General features: G+C 38.6%; 1 protein-coding gene across 7 annotated transcripts in view; it reads right to left on the bottom strand.

Annotated features, from left to right (window-relative positions):
• Positions 1 to 4599, bottom strand: part of SESTD1 (SEC14 and spectrin domain containing 1) — a 56961-nt gene extending 52362 nt beyond the window's left edge. For 2 of the 7 annotated variants that reach the window (XM_026668059.2, XM_087949662.1), the window contains exon 1: positions 4208 to 4599. The gene's annotated coding sequence lies outside the window, so the exon portion shown is untranslated. Of the gene's footprint in view, positions 1 to 3061; positions 3617 to 3685; positions 3902 to 4028 lie in introns of those variants that run through there. The other 5 variants (XM_087949659.1, XM_087949663.1, XM_087949660.1 and 2 more) reach the window with 5 other exon arrangements.
• Positions 4600 to 19598: the final 14999 nt, after the last annotated feature.

Raw genomic sequence — 19598 nt, 5'->3', positions numbered from 1 at the left:
GAATACTGCCATCCACAGGGGTCATATAACAGATTTAAGCTTTAAAACAAGTCCCTGTAATATGTCATTACTTCTAGGGCTTCTCAGAGACTGGCCAACACTTTTCAAGATTGGATCTGAAGCCCTAGATATAACCAGACTTACCCCAAACCAGTATGGGTATGGCCTATTCTGATATGGTCATGATTCTGACTGGAAATCCAAAAATCACAAGGCTCACAGTATTTATGGACAGATCTGAATACAATATATCTCCCCCCCATTCCAATGCAAGACATATTACTGTATATGAGTGCCAAAATATTTTAAAAAATTCCTCCCACACTTTGTGTGGTTGCTGTGATGTTGCCATTTGCAATATGGATGAGCTTTTTAATAGTAAACCAGGATTAAATTTTGCAGAGGATTTAAACTCAGAACGGGTTAGGCTACAATTGTAACATTACTGAAAATGTTCAAAGGAAAGGTTCAGGAAAAAAATGGGAAAATGGAAATAGATGCAATTTTTTAAATATCAACTTGACTGGATTTCATCATTATTTTTTCTAAAGGTTCTCGTTTCTTTTCACATCTCTAGGTTAGACTTCTGTAACTTATTTTGAGCAAAAATAATTGTCCTAATCTGCCCTAAACTGCCCTAGATTTGAACTTTTGCTCTTAATTAAAGAAAAGCTCTTACAGGTTTCTGTTACCACATCCAAACATTTCTTCAAGCCATGTTCAGACACAATAAAAATGACTTTAGAGCAGGGGTCCCCAACCGGTACCGGTCCGTGGAACATTTTCTACTGGGCCGCCGGTTAGCTGGGCGCCGCCATCTTGTTTTGATGAGAAAGTGCTTCCGGTGAGCTTTTCCGGTTGGAAAGTGGCGTTTGGGTCCTGAAGGAATCCTCGCGCCTTAGTTTCATCGAAGGGGGGTGGTGGCTTCGAACAAAACTAAGGCGCGAGGATTCTTTCAGCACCCAAGGCAAGGCGAGCCGAGCGACCGTCCCGAAGCCCATCGACAAAGGTACAAAGGAGGAGTTGAAGGTGGTGGGGAGAAGCGGGGGACGGCTGGCTGGCCGGTCGCTCGGCTCGCCTTGCCATGCGTGCTGATGCTGGTACCGGGCCGCGGATCATTTTGTGATGCCGGTACCGCGCCGTGGCACAAAAAAGGTTGGGGGCCACTGCTTTAGAGTAATGATGTCCACCTGGTGGTGTTTCAATGCTACATGCAGAACATGGATTTTAATGTGGTCTTGTACCCCAATCTTGAAGATAACCCAGCCAGTTTTACGCAGAAGTAGCACTTGAACTGGTTAACTGCTAAGGCTGCATCTGTTAAGTGTTGCAAATAGAACAATCTCAAAATAGAACATGGATGTTTTAATCAGGAACAATATACAGTAGCCAGTCCTATGGGACTCAGTATGTAACTGAATTGTTTTCAGACTATAAGCTTCTAAAGGAAGGAAAGGGGAGCATTACCACCAGTGGTGGCTTTTGAAATATGTTATACTATGCCAGGAAGACTTCATTATGCAGGAAACTTCTTTTTTTGATAAAGTATCAACTCCAAACATATTTCAAGCTGAGGACCTTGACAGATATTAAACAGATTGGTAGAGTTTGTCTCTTAAATACACCAAATCCCCATGACTCCCTTCACCCCAAGATTGATTTCTTGATAAAAATGTATGTATCATATCATAACACAATTCAGGTTCTTATTCTTTAGGTACAGAAAATATGCATATAAATATTTTATATAAAATTAACAATCCCATTATAGTATTTTCATAGAAGCGAACAATGCCAAATACAGAAGTCAGAAGTCAAGCATAAATCAACTAGCAATGTGTCATCAACCTCCTAGACTATAGATCTACTTTTTCTAAATATTCTATTCCATATCCAAGGCCTAAATTGTACACTAAAATGCAGACAATAGTAATTGATTAAAAAAAAAAGCTCCAAACTAAATTCGATGTACTTAATTGATTCTTTATTCCACCCTTAATCTTGTAGTTCCAAGAGGTATGCCAAGGCAATCTACTAAACTAAATTGCATCAGCGTAAAAAAAATAAAAATACCACTAAGATTCTAGAAAAATTGGAGGAATGCAAATTGTTGAATAATTATATAACTTACCCAGAAGTACTATTTTTTTAAACTGTCCTGTAATAAAATTCCAATCCTACTATTTCTATACTTGGGCAACTACTACTACATTCTCCTCCCCTTTCTATAAATCAATAAAGGAACACAGATCTATATTATTTGATTTTTATTACTTGAGAAAAGCCTTTCTATTCATTTTGTTTTTAAAAAATCAACAACCTTAACCTCAAATATCAGTCTGCAAAATTAAAGAGGAGGAATAATTTTCACCAGAGTAACAGACTGATGTTATTCTTTTTGACAGAAATATTTTTTATCAAGCAATTTTCTCCATTAAGCACTTCTAAATGCTTCTACACATCAGAAGGTCACCATCTACAGAAAGTTTTCATCAGATTGTAACCAAGTATTGCGCAAATCAGATACTAAGGCCTAATGCCACAGAGGGGAGAGAAATTCGTAAGTTTTCAAGATTGCCTGCACTGTTTGAAACATATACTTAAGACCAATGAATCCACAGATATTATTTGGTACAGGAACATGGGTGTGGAGAATGGAAAGAAAATTCCAATTCAATAAAAAATTGATGCCACTGAAATCCCAGTTTTAAATTATAATCCTTCGTTCTCTGACAGTGGATCAATAAAAAAAAGATTCTGCCCAATAAACTGGACATAAACTGGAAAAAATCATTTAGCTCAAAAAAATAGAAACATCACCATGGTGATGAAAGAACATGGCACGCATCTCTAAGAATTGTTATCTATCTCTGGTTCTTTTTATCAAAGGGCAGGAAAAGAAGAAAGAAATCAGTGTTCAATTGTAACACTGGCACAAGAGAGTATCTACAAACAATAATACTTATACAAAAGAGTATCTACAGTCACAACTTCTTTATGTGCAAATAATTGCAATCAATTACAGTGCTTTGCAGTAAAGCCACAGAAAAAAATACATTACCTGATTTTTGCTATTTCCTAAGGAAAGGTTCCAGACTTTTTTTTTAAGTAACTCCTCCTCCTTTCTATTTCCCAACCCCGTATCAAACAATGGACCAACCCAAGACTGGAACCATCACTTTGGCCATATCTTACCTACCATACATTTGAAATGGCAAGATGACAATTTTACTACAGTAACGCTAAAAAGTCAGGGCGAAGTGTTCATGTGAAGCTGTGTACAGTCATCTCAAAGAAGCAGGCTTTTTATCGCTCAGAGGAGAGAAAAAAACAAGTTTTCTTCCTTCTCAGAATCATAAGCCCTTTGTTTAGGGATTTTAAAAAAATGCTTAACGTCTAGAAAACCTTATTGTGCAAATAACACATAAAGTGGTCAAAACTAGGGAAACAAGGTTGCTTTGGAATTAAAAAAGATATCCACAGAGAGAGAGAGATTTGTGCCTTCAACCACTCATTTTCTTTGCTCAGAGCTGGGTTGCAAAATGTCAACAACACAAAGGGAACGGGAGAAGGAACAGAAGAAAGCAGCAGCACTGACTCTTCCCTACCAGTGGCTGTGTGCCTGTACATTACTCCACGTTATAAAGCTGTTATAAACCCATCCAATAGGCAAATAAGGAAATACCTGTTGCTCTGGTCTTTAGTGAAATTCTTGCTTAAGGCAGAAACTCCCTCTTTCCTCCCCTCAAAAAAAAGACGCGGGCAAGCCACGTTGAAGAAAAGAGCCTCCTGCACACACACACACACAAAAATGCAGTGGCAGAAATGCCAGGTTGAAGGAAAGGGGAAGAATGGCTGAAGGGGGGGAGGGATTTTATGAATTCTCTCTCTCTCTCTCTCCCTCCCTCCCTCCCTCTCTCTCTCTCTCACACACACACACACACACACACACACACTGATTTAGGTAAAGATGCAGCGGCGGCCTCTCCCCCTCATTCCCAGGAGACTCCCACCCAGCACAGTTTTACCTCCGCAGCCTCAGGAGGGAGCAGCAGCCAGTCCCAGCGAAGCCACCCAAGCGGCGGGAAACAAAGCCTGCTCAGGCCGCAAGGCCGGGCCTGCTCTGCTCTCTCTCTTTCTCCCTCTCTTTCTCTCTCCGCTTGCTGCAATTCCCGGGAAGCGCCTGGCCGAGCAAAGCACAACTCACCTGGGCCGAGCGCTGCCGTTTTGCGCTTGTCAGCCCAGCGAGGGGGCCGGCCCGCGGCGCCGTTTTGCTGGAGCGGGAAAGGCGGGACCAAAGCCCGGCCGCGACCGAGGGAGCGCTCCTCCTCCTCCTCCGCCGCCTTCGCTACACAGCAAACAAAAGGGGCGGCCGGCCGGCCCGGGGGCTGCTTTCGCCGCGGCCGTTAGTCCCGGCAAAGGCCGCGTTGCTTAGCCGCCGGACCCGCTCCTCCCCCTCCTCCTCGCCCCTCTGGAGAGCGCGGCGCTTTTGCGGAAGGAAGCCCACCCTGGGTCAGAGAAGGCAACGACACGCATCCCTCCCTGACACTAACACGTGCAACGTGTACATTCCCTCTCTCTCTCTCGGCTTGCAGCTGCAGCTGCTCTCAGGCAGGGTCAGCCCAGAGCCTGCAATGAGAAGCCCCACCCTGAAGTTGGAACAATGCACCAGCCGAGCCACCCGCCTTGCGCGGCTCTCTTTTCCTCAGGCCCTTCCCCTGGGGGAAATAGGATCGCGCACGTGTGCAACGGCCGCGGGGCTTGCCCTGGCTCTGATTCGGGCGAAAGGGACAAAGTGCTTTTCCTTGACTTTTAGTTCCGCCACGGAAGCGAAAATAAAGCGAATTAGCCCCGAAGGCTCCCAAGACGAGAGGCCGAGCGCAGAATGCGCTTTTTAAAACGCTTGGGCGCCCCGAAATCGTACCGCGCACCTCTCATTTTTGACTTAAGCGCATCAGTTCTCTGCTATCGCGGTTCAGGTGCTGTCCTTCCCCTCCCCTCTCCTTCCATTGTCGCCCTTCCTTTACCAATTCCATCTAAGGCTGTGGTCTCTTCCCCCCCCTTCCCCCCCCCCCATCTACCCTAGCATCCTGGTATGAAATGGGCTGGGAAATAAGAAAAGGTGGATTCTTATGAATTAGGCTTTTGCCAAAGCACACCTCCCTTGTGAAAGCAGGACTACGTAGGGTTGCTGACTTTTTTTTTTTTTTAAAAAATCTCTTTCCCCTTTCTTTTCTTCCCGGCCTGATCTAGAATTCTGCCTGCTGCTTATGACCTTGTGGGCTAATGAAGACCCTGCATTAACACGGATTTCGGAATTGCTGTCTTGGTCCTTTCTGATTCCTAAATCAGAAAAAAAAAAGGTGGGGGGAACGTGGTTACAATAAAAATCACTGCATTTTATGTAGCTCCGTTGCCAGATCAACATTTCTAGAACAAGATTACCTGCTAATACTAATCCCTATCTTTGCATGTTCGGAAGTAGCTGGCGTTCTTAGAGAAAGTGTCATTTTATTCACTAAGTGGGGCAAGGGACAATTGTCCCCTGCTCCACTATCCACAGCATTGGGGCTGCAAGGATTCTGGCAGTTTTCTTGTTTGAGCAGCTAAAATGTTTGAAACCGCAACAATTTATTTTAGCCAATCAATGACAAGCTTCACTGCCAGAAACTACATCACAGAGTTTCATTTTTTCAACTTCTTGTTATAGAAGACTGTTCTCATTTGGGGGGGGGGGGATTAATGTACAGCAGAAAAAATTAATTTGATGAAATTATGTTAATGATGCTACATGTCAGCTCATCTTGATGAGATGCACAAATATTTTTATTTATTTGATTTGTCAAATCGCTTACAAGATAATAGATATAAGTATAAACATGAGTTAGAATACAGGAAATAGGTACGAATAAATGGGGACAATAGGACAGGGATGGGAGGCACGATGGTGCACTTATGCACACCACCTAAATATGGATACAGAAGATATTTAATATTTTCCAGATTGAGGGCTGCACTTGGGTTTTGTAATAAAGAGAGATTATACAAAAAAAGTTTACCTTTATGCAAAATAAGGTAATTTCTAAAGAGATTATTACTGAAAATACCCATTCAAAAATGAAGTTAACACGTTATAAAAAAGACAAGGATCAATTTGGTTTCTGTACAACACAGCAAGAATTAGATAAAATATTACAAGGGGTTGAAAAAAAATGATTAGTAAAATACATAGTTACCTATTGGATTACAAAATGGAAGAGGAAACTGTTAAAGAAAATATTATAAACTGGGCTAAAAACTTGGGCCACACATTGATTTGGAATGGTGGGAACGTATTTCGCAGGTAAATTATAAGCTAACATTGTCAGTCTCCTACAAAGAGAATTTATATAAAATGTTTTACCATTGGCATCTCCCCCCGGTGAGAATAGCTAAATGTTCCCAAATATGATAGCCAAATGCTGGAAATGTAACCATAGTCAGGGAACATTGTGATGGACGTGACCTCAAGCACAGAGATACTGGCATAAAATTAAACCCTGGTTAGAGGAGTTAATGGAACAGAGAATCAAACTTAAACCAGAAATCTTCCTGTTAGGCATGTTAGAGCCTAAACTGAATAAAAAACACCAATATTTAATGCTCCATATTATAACTGCTGCTAGAATTTCCTTTGCCCAAAATTGGAAACAGGCTACGACCTCCCCAAGAAACCGCAATATTTAATAATATATAGGAATGCACCGAGATGGACAGATTGGCGAAGATATTGAAAAATAAGGAAGAAGGAGAATACTGTAAGATATGGGATATTTGGTATGAATGGATAAGGAAAAGACGCAAAGGCGTCAAATGATAATGTATGAGAAATCATAAAGTAATAAGGCTCATGTGTAAATTAATGTATAAATGTATATATGTATAAAATGCTTAGAATGATGAAGAATGAAGATTTAAATATAGAGATGGATAACACAGAGGATATTCACAAATGTAAACACTGTTAAACACATTGCAAAATGTGGAAATTTGTTTTTAATTGTTGAAACGTTGAATAAACTTATTTTTTACAAATGACTTGAAGCTAAATAGAAAGCATGTTTTCCAAGTTAACTGATGTAGGCTCCAATGTTTATTTCATCTGTCACAGGATAAAATGGATATAACACTATTCTGAGGAGAAAAGACTAGGTATCGTTACAAAGATTGGGTAAACTCAAATTCATTTAAGATACATGCATGAGATAGAGTGGGTAGGAGTTTAAGAACAATGTTGGCCTAATCTCAGCTTTATGGAGCAAAATACAGATACTGAACCCTTCAATATAGTGGACATCACTTTTAAAAGTCAAAACCTTTTGAGATCTGGGTATGTAAAGGATGCCTTTCTCTCATAAGTCATCCTGAAAGATCCTAGCAATGTGTAATGAGAAAAGGCGATAAAGACCCCCTCAACTGTTTTTGATCCCTTCCCTCCCACCACCCATTGACAACAATGATTCTGTGGTAACCCTAACAAAAAAAGCTCCAGGTTATGTTTTTACATATTAGAATATTACTCATGATTGCGGCTGTTATTTAAATGATTGCTTGATTTCTTATCCTGAGGCTGCTCCAGCTGCTCCAGGAAGAACTGTACTAAAGAATGTAATTCTGTTGAGGTGTGGCCTGGGCAAAGGGTCCTTTGCTTTTCTTCTTTCAGTATTTCTTTATATTGCGTGAGAGAACTCTCAGAGGCAGTTAGGAAGAAACGTTTTCTTCCAAATCCTTGTTATTTGAGCAGAAAAATGTCCAGGTGTCTAGCTTAGTTGACTAATAATTTCAGAGCAAGGTAAAATTCTTGGATCCTGCCAAAAACATGCTGCAATTGAAACATGTCTAGCAATAATTGCATGCATGGCAAACTCTTGGAAGATTAGGAAGAGTGTGTATAAAAATATGCACAAATATTTGAGCATTCATCTTTTTTGTCAGTGGTTGAGGTGTCAAGTATATAAACCAGTGTGGCAACAGAACTGAACAGAATGATAAAGTGAGAAATATGGTTAAAACCAAATTGACAATTGTTCATCCCTACCTCAGAGGCACTTGTAATATAAAAAGAAAGCTGCCTGATGTTTTCCAGCTGTTATGAATTAAAAACCCCAGTAAGCCCTAACTGTCTAACCAATTGTCAGACTTGGAATTCAGAAAAATCTGCACGATACTATTTTTTCTCTTTCTGCAGCAATCAGCAGTGCAAGCTCTTTATATCGCTGATGTCTTGAGAAAACCACATACATTCAGGACAGCAATAAGAATGAGGCTTATGAGAATAATGGGTTAATCAACTCTGCTGTGGAGAATTGCTCTGTGGATTAACTTCTAAGGGTGATTATATTAAACCACCGTTTAATCACTTTAAGGATATTCAATAAGACCTTCTGTTTTAGAGAGTTTCCAGAAGTTAGACTGGGGTTTACAGTAACATCAGTGCAATAGAATCAAAGCCACCCTCAAATATTTTCATAAATAGAAAAACAAGCATTCGTCCCTCTGCCTCCTTGAGGGAGGGGGATACATTTTAAGATTTAAATAATTATGGTGAAGGTGATGATGTGGGATGTAATTAGTAAACTTTATTCTTTATATTAAAATGCTAGACTTTGAATTATGTTTTACCCTTATAAAAACTGAATTAAATGTCACATAATACTTATTTAGTTTACAAGTTTAGGCGTTTGACTTCCCAGGGGAGCACCCATGTAATTCAGGAATATTTTTTAATGAGTAAACATGAATTAGATTGTGCAATCATATTACACACACACAAAATATCTAGACTGTTCTTCATCTTGGTGCCATTCAGATATATTGAGACTGCAACATAGAGATAATAGCATATTTTGAAATGGCAATTACTGAATTTCCTGCAAGCATGAGAAATATTGTTTAGGCTTTTGCTCAGTAGCTTTCACAGAACTGTGGCCTAAAATAACAACACAGTCATGAGAAATATTTCATTGCTTTCAATGGGACCTACATCCAGGAAATAATAGATTAACAAGATCTTAAAATACATAGGATTTTGCAGTCTCAAAAAGGTATTCAGTAAATTAATTTTGAGTTTGTGTATGCAGACAGATAGGTAGATGATTATATCTATCATCTATCTTATTAAGAGATATCAATAATATTTTTCTTTGGTGACAACATTGCAAACTGGGGTCATAGTGCAGTACATTCGGCTTGAGCTTGAATTCAGCTACTACTACTTATGATTGTAGATCATAATTTATGATTAAATATGCTAAGGACCTAATCATTATGGATTATTCAATGACCTATTAAATGATTAAAATAAGTTGTAGGTTAGTGCAGAAGTATGCAACCTAAGACTCCAAGCCTGCGAAGTATATCATCAGAAGCATATGATTAGCATGTAAATGAGTTAAAATTTATGATGGCCTTGCTTTTTTATAATATAGTGATGATTATTTGAACTCATTGAAACAGAGTTTCAAATGGATATGGTACTGATGTAATCACCTTGGTTGCTGATGGAAAGAGTGCCATCCTAATTCTTTCAGATCTGTTAGTAGTTTTTGATAATGGCAGTATCCTTCTGGATCATCTGCAGGGTTGAGTTTTGTTGAAGTACAGTGGTTCTGATCCCATCAGTCCCATAAATGTGCTCTGTGATTACTATTCAGCATAAAGGCCATTAACCTATTTTGTCCCACCTTATTCTATCTTGTATCTCTTGTTTAATAGCTATATGAAGGCAAGAATTTTTCAGAGCTTTTAACTGGATTGCTACCAGTATGCTGACAAAAACCAGCTCTGCCACTTTTGCAGCCAACTTCAAGGAAGCAATCAGTACCATTTAATCATTGTGTAAGTTCAGTAACGGGCTGTATAAAAGAGAATTAGTTAAAAATCATTCTGGATAAAAGGAGAGGATCTGAAACTAGAGTCCAGATTAAGATTAAGGTTCACTTGCTCTTATAGCTTGCACTTCTTTAAAGGTAGCCTGTAGTTTAGGAATAATAATGGATCCCCAGTTGTTTCTAGATTCACATTGAGCAATGTAGTAAGGAATATATTTATACAATTATGACTAATGCACTATTTATTTGGAGCTTGTCAGATGGGACAACAATTCATGCCCTGGTCAAATCCTGTCTTTATTGTCGGTCTTACTAAAGCCTGAGTAGGACCACACTTGGAATTCTTCATCCGATTCTCGTCATCACAATATAAAAAAGATGCTGAGGCTCTGGAAAGAGTGCAGAGAAGAACAACAAAAATAATTAGGAGGCTGAAGGTTAAAACATATGAAGAATAGTTACAGGAATGGGGTATGTCTACTGTAGTTTAATGAAAAAGAGGAGTAGGGGATGACATGATAACACTATCCCAACATTTGAAGGGATTCTACAAAGATGAGAGGGTCAAACTATTTTCCAAGGCACTAAAATGCAAGACAAGAAACAATGGTTGGAAACTAACCAAAGAGAGAAGCAACCTAGAAGAAATTTCCTAACGGTGAGAGCAATCTGCCAATGGAATAGTTTTTCCTTCAGAAGTTGTGGGTGCTCCATTACTGGAGGCTCCATCACTGGAGGCTTTCAAACAGAGACTGGAAAACCATTTGTCTGAAATGGTACAAGGTCTCCTGCTCAAGTAGTAGAAAACCTCAGAGGTCCTTTCCAATCCTATTATTCTATGTTCTATTGTAGCACAATCTATATGGGAGCTCACAGTGAAAAGTTATTTGGAAACTGAAATTGGTGCAAAATTTGGCATCAGGGTTATTGACTATTATAAGATGCAAGGATCATAGGATGTCTGCACTGTCAGAGCTGCATTTGGCACTATTTGCTATCCAAGCATAAATTAAGATGTTAATTTTAAACATTTAAGCAGCTGAAAGGACCTGATTATCAGGGCTTTCCTCTTACAAAGTATGTGAGCATTAAGATCTGGAGGAGAGGGGCTTCTGAAGATATTCCCGATGTTGGAAGCTCACTTATCCGGCCTGAAGAAAGAGCTATGAAATGCACTATTAGCCTTTAGAAGTATAATCGCTATGCATATCTTTCATCAGGCAATTTGTTGCTGCTGTTTTTTTAAAAGGTCTTAATGTGTTTTTAAAATGTCTTTTTGTTTTTGCATTTCTGTATAAACTCTCTTGAGTAACAGAACTAAATAGTAAACAGAATTCTTGGTCGCCAATATATTCAAAATGCTTTAAAAATATATAATGCGCACCCGCTAATTTCGAGAGAAGGGCACAGGCATTCCATTAAAAGTGTCTGAAATATTCTCCTAAAAGTTCAGATTGGAGTACTGGCTAAAAAAAATAAAATTGAGGAGGAATCCTTATTTCTGTATTAATATAAAAAAATCCTCTTTCTTTGGCAAATGTTCCATTTCTTCCATTGATGGATGATATTTGCCACATCAGCTATGGAATCCTGTCCAATATCTGTGTAAAGGTAGAGTTATACATTCTATTTTAGCGTTTTCTGCTGTCAAACAAAAGAAACCACCAATTGAGAAACACTTCAGAGAACGATTTGATTCATTATCTTTCAGGGAAGAGTACATTGTGGAATATACAAGTTGTTTCTTTTATTAGACCTACAGCAAATTATCTACAACAACCCCTTCCTTTTATTTATTTTTCTATTTCAATTTGACCTTAATTGCTGATACTTATTTTTCATATCTTATGGGCTGCATTTCCTGTTCTCAGCACTTTGCCTATAAGGCTGCAAGTTGTAATGTTACATTATCAGCATTTTAAATAGCTTTGAATCAGGGCAGAGAAAGTATGGGAGAATGTCCATAAGGCTTTAGTGGTAAGCATAGTTGCAATGATGTAAATCAACAAAATGGATATATATTTGAGCAGATGTTATTAGGATTATATCGCAAAACAAGTTCATACGATGATGAAATAGCAAGGTAAGGTATTAGGTAATATCAATATTTGTAGCTTGAAATTGCCAAAACTAGATAATATATGTGCTGATGATGGCACTGATGATGTTACCTAATTTGGGTAATGAAACATTTGCAAGAAAACAACCAAGCTCAGAGTGCATCAAGGACCCTTCATTTCAACTCAACATTTCAACGAATATTCTCCTTTATCAGTAATATCGAAATCATTCTAAGGATCAGAAATGTGCACCCCATTCAGATTTCGTCTCTGGTTCAATTCATCTTTTCTTTATACACAGCAAAGGCTGGGAATAAAATAAGTTCATAATACCAGGCAGAACAGAAGAAGCTTATGCCTTTTAGTAAAATGTGTTAGTCTGAAACTACAGAACCCTTGACTCCTACAGTATCTAGGCTGAGAGAGTTATCTTACCTACAGTTATCTCATGCATTAATAAGAGAAGTAGCTTTCAGCCTATGGAGACCAGATTCAAGACTGCTGTTAAATATGGAAGCTCTCTGTGCTATTGTACTTGCTATTGTACTTGCACTTTTAACCCAAACTACCTGATGAAACTAGTATCAGGATAAAATTGGAGGATTGAGTATGATCTATGAGCTTCAATTTAGTTTGATGAGTATAGCTAACAAATGGTCTTCTTGGACCACAGGAGATGATTACACAAGTTACTGCAAATTACATTAGCTCATAGAAAGCAGCGCACTGCTTATATGCTACCACTGAGGCATTTATCCACATGGGGCCAAGTCTAACAGACCATGGAAAGAAAACAAATACTAAATCAAACAGACTGAAAATCTGTGGCCAAGCCAATCAAATACCCAGAGCTGGAATGAGGAATACATAATATACATGTAACTGGTAGGCTCTGCAAGTGGCTGGTTGCCCTTGCCTAGGGAAGGAAGCTCAGATGGATTAGCTCTGGTTAGTATCTAGAGGGAAGATTTCCAGAAGACCCTAAGACTTTAGAAGAAAAACAAAAGCAGAACAAAACCTCCTAAAAGATAGCAATAGCACATAGACTTATATACCACTTCATGGTGCTTTACAGCCCCCTCTAAGCGATTTACAAATGTCAGCATATTGTCCCCAACAATCTGGCTCCTCCTTTTACCTACCTTGGAAGGACGAAAGACTGAGTCAACCTTGAGCCACTCAGATATAGCATTCTTCAAATTCAAATTCGCACACCCATTTCAAAGTAGGCCTCTAAAATGGAGGGCTTTTCCCCCCCTTCTCGCTGGTGTCATTCAAGCGTTCTGGATTAGTAGTAACTGCAGAATATTGCAGTGTTCACATTATGAATCCTCATATCCTGAAAGGTTAGTCCTTCTAGAGAGAATTCATTACCATTCTCACTTCATTCCAGAAACTGACTCTATGTATTGCTATATGTTTGGATAGAATCTCCCCCTCTCCCCATTACTGCTATCAATATTGCTGATGTTTCTTCTCTGTTACATGAATTTTTCATTAAATTGAATGAAACTCAGATGAATGCTATCTATGACCTTAATTTCCTTCCTTTGTGAACTTCCAACATATTTTTCTATATATCAATCATCATACTTGCCTATCACTACACGGTGATTGTAAAGATTATGAAAAATCTGAATTGCTTTTAGTGGTGGTGAGACAAAACTCATTACTTGCTGAGAAAAAACTGTTTTTATTTTTTTAAAGAACAAGATAATCCAATGAGGGCTTGGCATTCTATGGATTATATGTGCCTGTATGGATTATATGTAGCTGTCTAGTTCCTCAGTTTAGATTATATTTCATGTTTCTGAAGCACAAAGTTTGGAAACTTTTAAAGAAACTCCAAATCCATAATTAAATCAGCTGAAGGTTTTCAAAAATAATTAATTGAAGTGCTAAGGAACTCTTTATTAGGCAAGATAGTTTAACAAAGAAGAAGGAAGGAAATATACATCCCTATGTTGAAAACTTTTCTGCATCAAACCACTATTTTAGATAAAATATGGAGTGTCAAACAGCATGAAAATTGAGGTTTGTTTTTTTTAAAAGAACTGTACAGACGTGCTGTTAAATTGCACCAAGGACTCTTTTCAAGCTTGCTGTGAAGAAGAAACAAGCAGAAAACTTTCTTTTTTGGGGGGAATCTTAAGACTGAGCTATTAAAATCTAACCTGCTGTGTGATGCGGATATTTCGTGATTGGTGGAAAGCATTAGAACTAGGTTGTCTTTATATTACTAAAACTGGAGATAATTTAAATCTTGTATTAGGCATGGCATTTTAATTAATAGTTCAGCATTATTTAAGCAATTATTATTATTGAGTGATGCTCATTCTTCAGATGTGGTGGTTCCCTACAGCTGCTTTTGATTACACTTCAGATATTTCAAACTATAGTCCTGTGATACTAGCTATCCTAGATGGGTCTAGAATCCAAAAAGTCTGAGGACATCAGATTTGTGTTTAGGAGATTATGATGTTAAGGTTCTAAGAACTACATTTTTAATTAATTTACTGGGAAGAAGGATAAGGAGAATTGTAAACTAGCTCAAACCAGTTTTATATTAACCATCAAGTTTGTAGGTTTGTAAAAAAAAAAAAATTCTGGTATTATTATTTTAACTGTTGTGAGCTTCCAATAACAGTTCACTGTTGGTGAATTAGGCAGCTAAACAAATAGAATAAACGAATGAATGAAATTGAATTCATTCATGCATTCATTCATATTCCAGAATATGAAGGTCATATTCAACCTTTAGCTGATTGTATCAAATTTACAGTAACCATAATGTTGGTTTGGTTTTTTTTTAGCATCTTGCATGAACTTAGTGGTTGGGGTGTATAAACCATAGCTTGATGTACCAGCTACCTATAGCTTGATGTACCTGCTACCATTGAATAAAGAATATAAAGCAAATCCAAACCTCACTTTCCTTGTAGATCCAACAGAACCAATTACACTTAAGTGAACTGTAACTATACATTGGCAAATATAGAGCTGAACTGTGAGAACTGTCTTCACCAAACTACATACATAAGATTTGGAAAGACAAGAGAAAAAAAATCACAAGATTATTTATAGATAGGATGTAATACATGCGAGAAAAAAATGATTGCTTTATATGTGATAAAAATATGATAAATCTGGGAAAACTATAAATAATAATAAATACGAGTTATTTTGAACACATTTACTTGCTAATTTTTCAGCAATTTTTGTTATGTTACATTAAAGATGCCATGAATAAACTGAAAATTCATTCTAAGTTTAGAATGGCTAGAACTGAAATAGCTAACAGATGGGAAACTGTGGTTATTTGAAGAGATTAGTGGCTTCAGGGAGAGTGGAACACTTTGCAATGGGAATAATGCAATAAGTAGATTTAGAGTAGAAAGTGAAACAGAAATGAAATGCAATGCAATGAAATAGCTTTGTTATTAATAGCTTTTTTACAGAAATCTCAGATGTAGTTAGAATATTTTTTAACACTTTAATCCTGAACTGGATACATCCACTCAGAGTATATGCATTGGGCTAAATACAACTCATTTTTTAATCTTTGAAGCAACTAATGAAGTGCAGAAACAGCATTTTATATTTGTTTATGGCATATAACTTCACACTGATTAAAATAAACCAGGTTTAGCACAATTATAAGGTTACCTAATTGTTTCAAAGAGACATATTTCCAGGGCATATAAGATGTGCCATGCCCATGTTGCCTTTCTTGTTAAGTGAATTAAAATCAATTGATATGAGACATGTATTACACTCATTGGTCTAGTCAACTGCTACATCAAATTTACTTAATTATGGTTGAATGTCAGAATTGGCTCGTACAACAGTCTAAATTAACACCCAGCCTCAGCGCTTGGCATGATATAAGAACTTGGCTTTGACACTACCATACCATTTACCAAGCTGGATGGCAATTTTAAAGTATTTTAAGAAATAAAAACCAGAAGTAAAAATAACTAGCAAAAGAATTAGACCTTGACTTTTGTTTAAATACTTGCAAGATGTTTTCTAAAATGTGGCTAGCCTCTAACATTGCAGGAGGAGAAGTAAGGCTGCAGGAATCCCCCTTATTTCCCTCTTCCTGAGGGGGATTATATTTTCTCTCCTGTGAGTTCTTTATTGTTTACATTTTTATTTTGGATTGTAGGATTTCAGCACTCAGCGTTCCAAGCTGTAGCAAATTTTGTCCCATTGCCAATCTACTCTTTCCATTCTTCTTTCACTGATCCTGCTTTAAACTAGAGTTTTCTTTCTTCTCCCAAGTGTGTACATATCTCTGATAATGTGAGTGATAGCACAATCAGGGGTCTGGGGGTTTTCCAGCAACTATTGGCCACTCGAGGTTGTCTTCTTTCTGATTTCTAGGCAATGTTCTCCATGTACATTTTGCTTTGATCTGCAGGGCAGACGGGACACAAGGTTTCTACAGAGACATCTATCTGCATAATGACTGGTTGGGATTGCAGAAAGTGTGGCCCTGAGCTCTTGTTAAATTGGGGTTTGGAGAAGGCCAAGGAATTAATTAGATTGGAAATATAGAGCAATAAAATACAGAGCTATACTACATTACAAAATATGAGGGAAATACAGAGGCTCGGACCTGCAAAATACTTATTTTTTTGTGACTTCCTCCAATTATAGATGGACCTTTTCCAAGCCTGGATTTCCTACTCTTCTGTCAGCCACCTATAAAGGCAGATTTCAGTGGGGAGGGAGGGGGGAGGGAGGGAGAGACGGACGGACCAGTATTACAACATCTATGTAGATCAGGCATGATTGAATCCTGGAGCATGGCTTTTTGGCTTTTGTCTCCTTTAGTCTGATTTGTGAGGATAACTCTTCTAGCCATTATTAAAGAATTTTCCTGGTTTCCCTGACATGCAGCTGTTTAAAATCCTAAAATCATCTATTCTGCAGGAAAGTTTTGTAACTTAGCGTCAAGGCTTTGCAATGAGAGGGTCACCACCATGGGACAAAATGGCCCTGAGGTAAGATGGATGGCCCTTAAATTTTATAAAGAAATGAATAAAATCAATAATTTTGCTAATATATGAAAACTGAGGAAGGCTTTAAAATGTTTGGGGTTTGCTAACATATGAAAAGTGATGAAGGTTTTAAAATGTTTGGGGTTTTATTTATTAATTAAATCAAATCACAAGTCAATAGCCATAATGAAAGGCATTTTGTTTAATGTTAATGTTAGGTGCTGGAAACATTTCCCTTCTGCTGAGGCTGAATGGGTGGCTTCCCAGCACATGCGAACCCCGAAGCTATTGTGTAAAGACCGCTACCCTGACAAACCCCATTGAACAGCTCTCGTTAATAACCACTCTCTTTCTCTTTCTCTATTCTCCGGGTCTAGCACTTTCTTTCAAAGCGGGGGAGGGGGGGGGGCAGAATGTCAGAACTGCTACTCACGCCTGGTCTGTGCAATTGCTTGGTACCAGTCTGCCATGAACTCTGGAGGGGAGGGGAGCTAGATGGGAGGAGGGAAGGCTTCACTGTTCACTGTTATCTCCTGAGACATGGTTTCAAGCAGGGGTGGGATTCAAATTTTTAACAACCGGTTCTGTGGGCGTGGCTTGGGTGGTGGGCATGGCATGGTGGTCATGTGACTGGGTGGCCATGGCTTGGTGTTCATGTTATTGGTTGGGTGTGGCCAACTCAATATCACTCACATCGAGGCACGCATCTCCTCGCCTGGCCTCTCATGACCGTGGGGATGCTGCAACAGTCGTAAGTGTGAAAAATGGTCATAAGTCACTTTTTTCAGTGCCATTGTAACTTTGAATGGTCACTCCACACAAGCAAAGTACCAGCAAAGGAGGGGGAAAAAACTCCAGAGAAGTTCCTGAGACAGGAAGTCTAGTCCTGCCGAGAATGTAATAAGGGTTAATGGAGAGGCAGTTTCTGTAAGCAACACCAGAACGTTTCCTTCCTGCCTTCCTTACAGGATTAGGCCAGTAATTTCTTCTAACAACCGGTTCTCTGAACTGCTTAGGATGTTAACAACCGGTTCTAGCGAATAGGTGCAAACTGGTAGAATCTCACCCCTGGTTTCAAGGTCAGACAGCAAAGAAAGGAATGCAGCTGCCTACCAACTCAAATTCAAACTCAGAATCCCTTTTTCCAAAACATCTTTGAAACTGATTGGATGATGGAGGCCAGAAATGGGAAGTATCTATGAAGGGGGAAAGTTACACTTTTGGGATTTTGGTGCGCGAATTTCAGTTCTGACTTTGCTTCACTGCAGTTCAATTGCCTTCTAATCAAGCAGTACTTTTTGCAACCAATGCAGTCAAGGATCATTTTTACTTAGGAGTTCAAGCTGAGGCAGGGATGACATGATTCCCCAAATTCATTTTTCCTTCCTCAAATATGTGATGGCCCAGGAGATTGATTTATCTTGGGAAAGAGAGACAGGTTTTGCCTGCTATGTCACTCTGGCTGTGTTTGAACACTGGTCTACAGCACTGTTCTTTTGGAACAGCTCTAAGCCTGATAGAGCAATATGGCAGAATTAAGGCATGGAGTGAAGCAGGAGAGATCTTCTGATGTGCTGAGAAAACTCCATCCTACTTTATTCTGGACTCTTCTCCACTCCACTGATTTGTCAGCTGGGCTGTTTCAGAGACAGTTTTAGTTCTCTTTCAGAATAGCAATAGACTCATGTTTAGAAACAGCTTGAGTGACGGGCCACCAGCTCAAACAATCTCTTCAGGATGGCTTGTCACTCAGATAATTTGAAAGGTGAGGAAACTTTCTATTCCAGGTATTGCCCAAAACTACTTTACCACACATTTAAAGCCAGTGATGGGATAGAAGGGAATGCAAATGGAGGAAGTGCTGCTCTTAATTTTCCTCTGTTAAAACTGTAAAAGCAGAACCAATTGTTTGGCTTGCCACAAAGGCAGGAGAGGGGTTGGCTAGCACGACAGCACAGTTTATGTTGGAAGATTTTTCTTTCAGATCAGAGCCTGGAGTAATACAGGTTCAAAGGAGCATGAGGAAAAGGGCTGCAATGCCAAGAGGCAGTATCACCATTTATATATTGAGTAATGAACTTATTTTTCTCCTTTAAAAATAACTATTTCAGCCAAAATGTTTTGTAAAGGTTTCCTTCTAAAAGACAGATTTCTAAAACAAATGTGTGTATGTACCCTAAAGAATGTGACTGCTTCTCCACTCACAAACAAAAGCAGATTAGATAAGAAAAAGCTAACCAACCAACAACCCTGTCCTTGTGAGCTGCTTTGAGTCGCCATATGTGTGTAGCAGGTAATATAAATATTCTAAAATAAAAATATAAACAAACAAACAAACAAGTCAGTCAGTCAGTCAGTGAGCCAATCATGGGGAAATGACATGTCTACCCCAGCTGCGTTTTCTTTTTCTACTGTAATTGTTAACTCCCACTGAAAACCATTCTGGAGATGTTCTTCTCCCAATAAATATGTGTATGGGATACACTTACAGAGATGTATCCATATATGCTGCCTATAGACACACACAGGTATGTGCAAGCATCTATAAATATCACTCTACATTAACCCCTGGCTATCCTATAAAAAAAGGGATGGGGTCATGGGGAGAGTCAGAACAAAAAGAAATCAAATATTAATTGAAATAATGGCCATCAATTAAAATT

Source organism: Notechis scutatus, chromosome 1, assembly GCF_049901735.1.
Source record: "Notechis scutatus isolate UNSWTSFEM ecotype Mainland chromosome 1, rNotScu1.2, whole genome shotgun sequence".
Classification (NCBI taxonomy): Eukaryota; Metazoa; Chordata; class Lepidosauria; order Squamata; family Elapidae; genus Notechis; species Notechis scutatus.
This window is presented reverse-complemented; position numbering and strand designations above follow the sequence as displayed.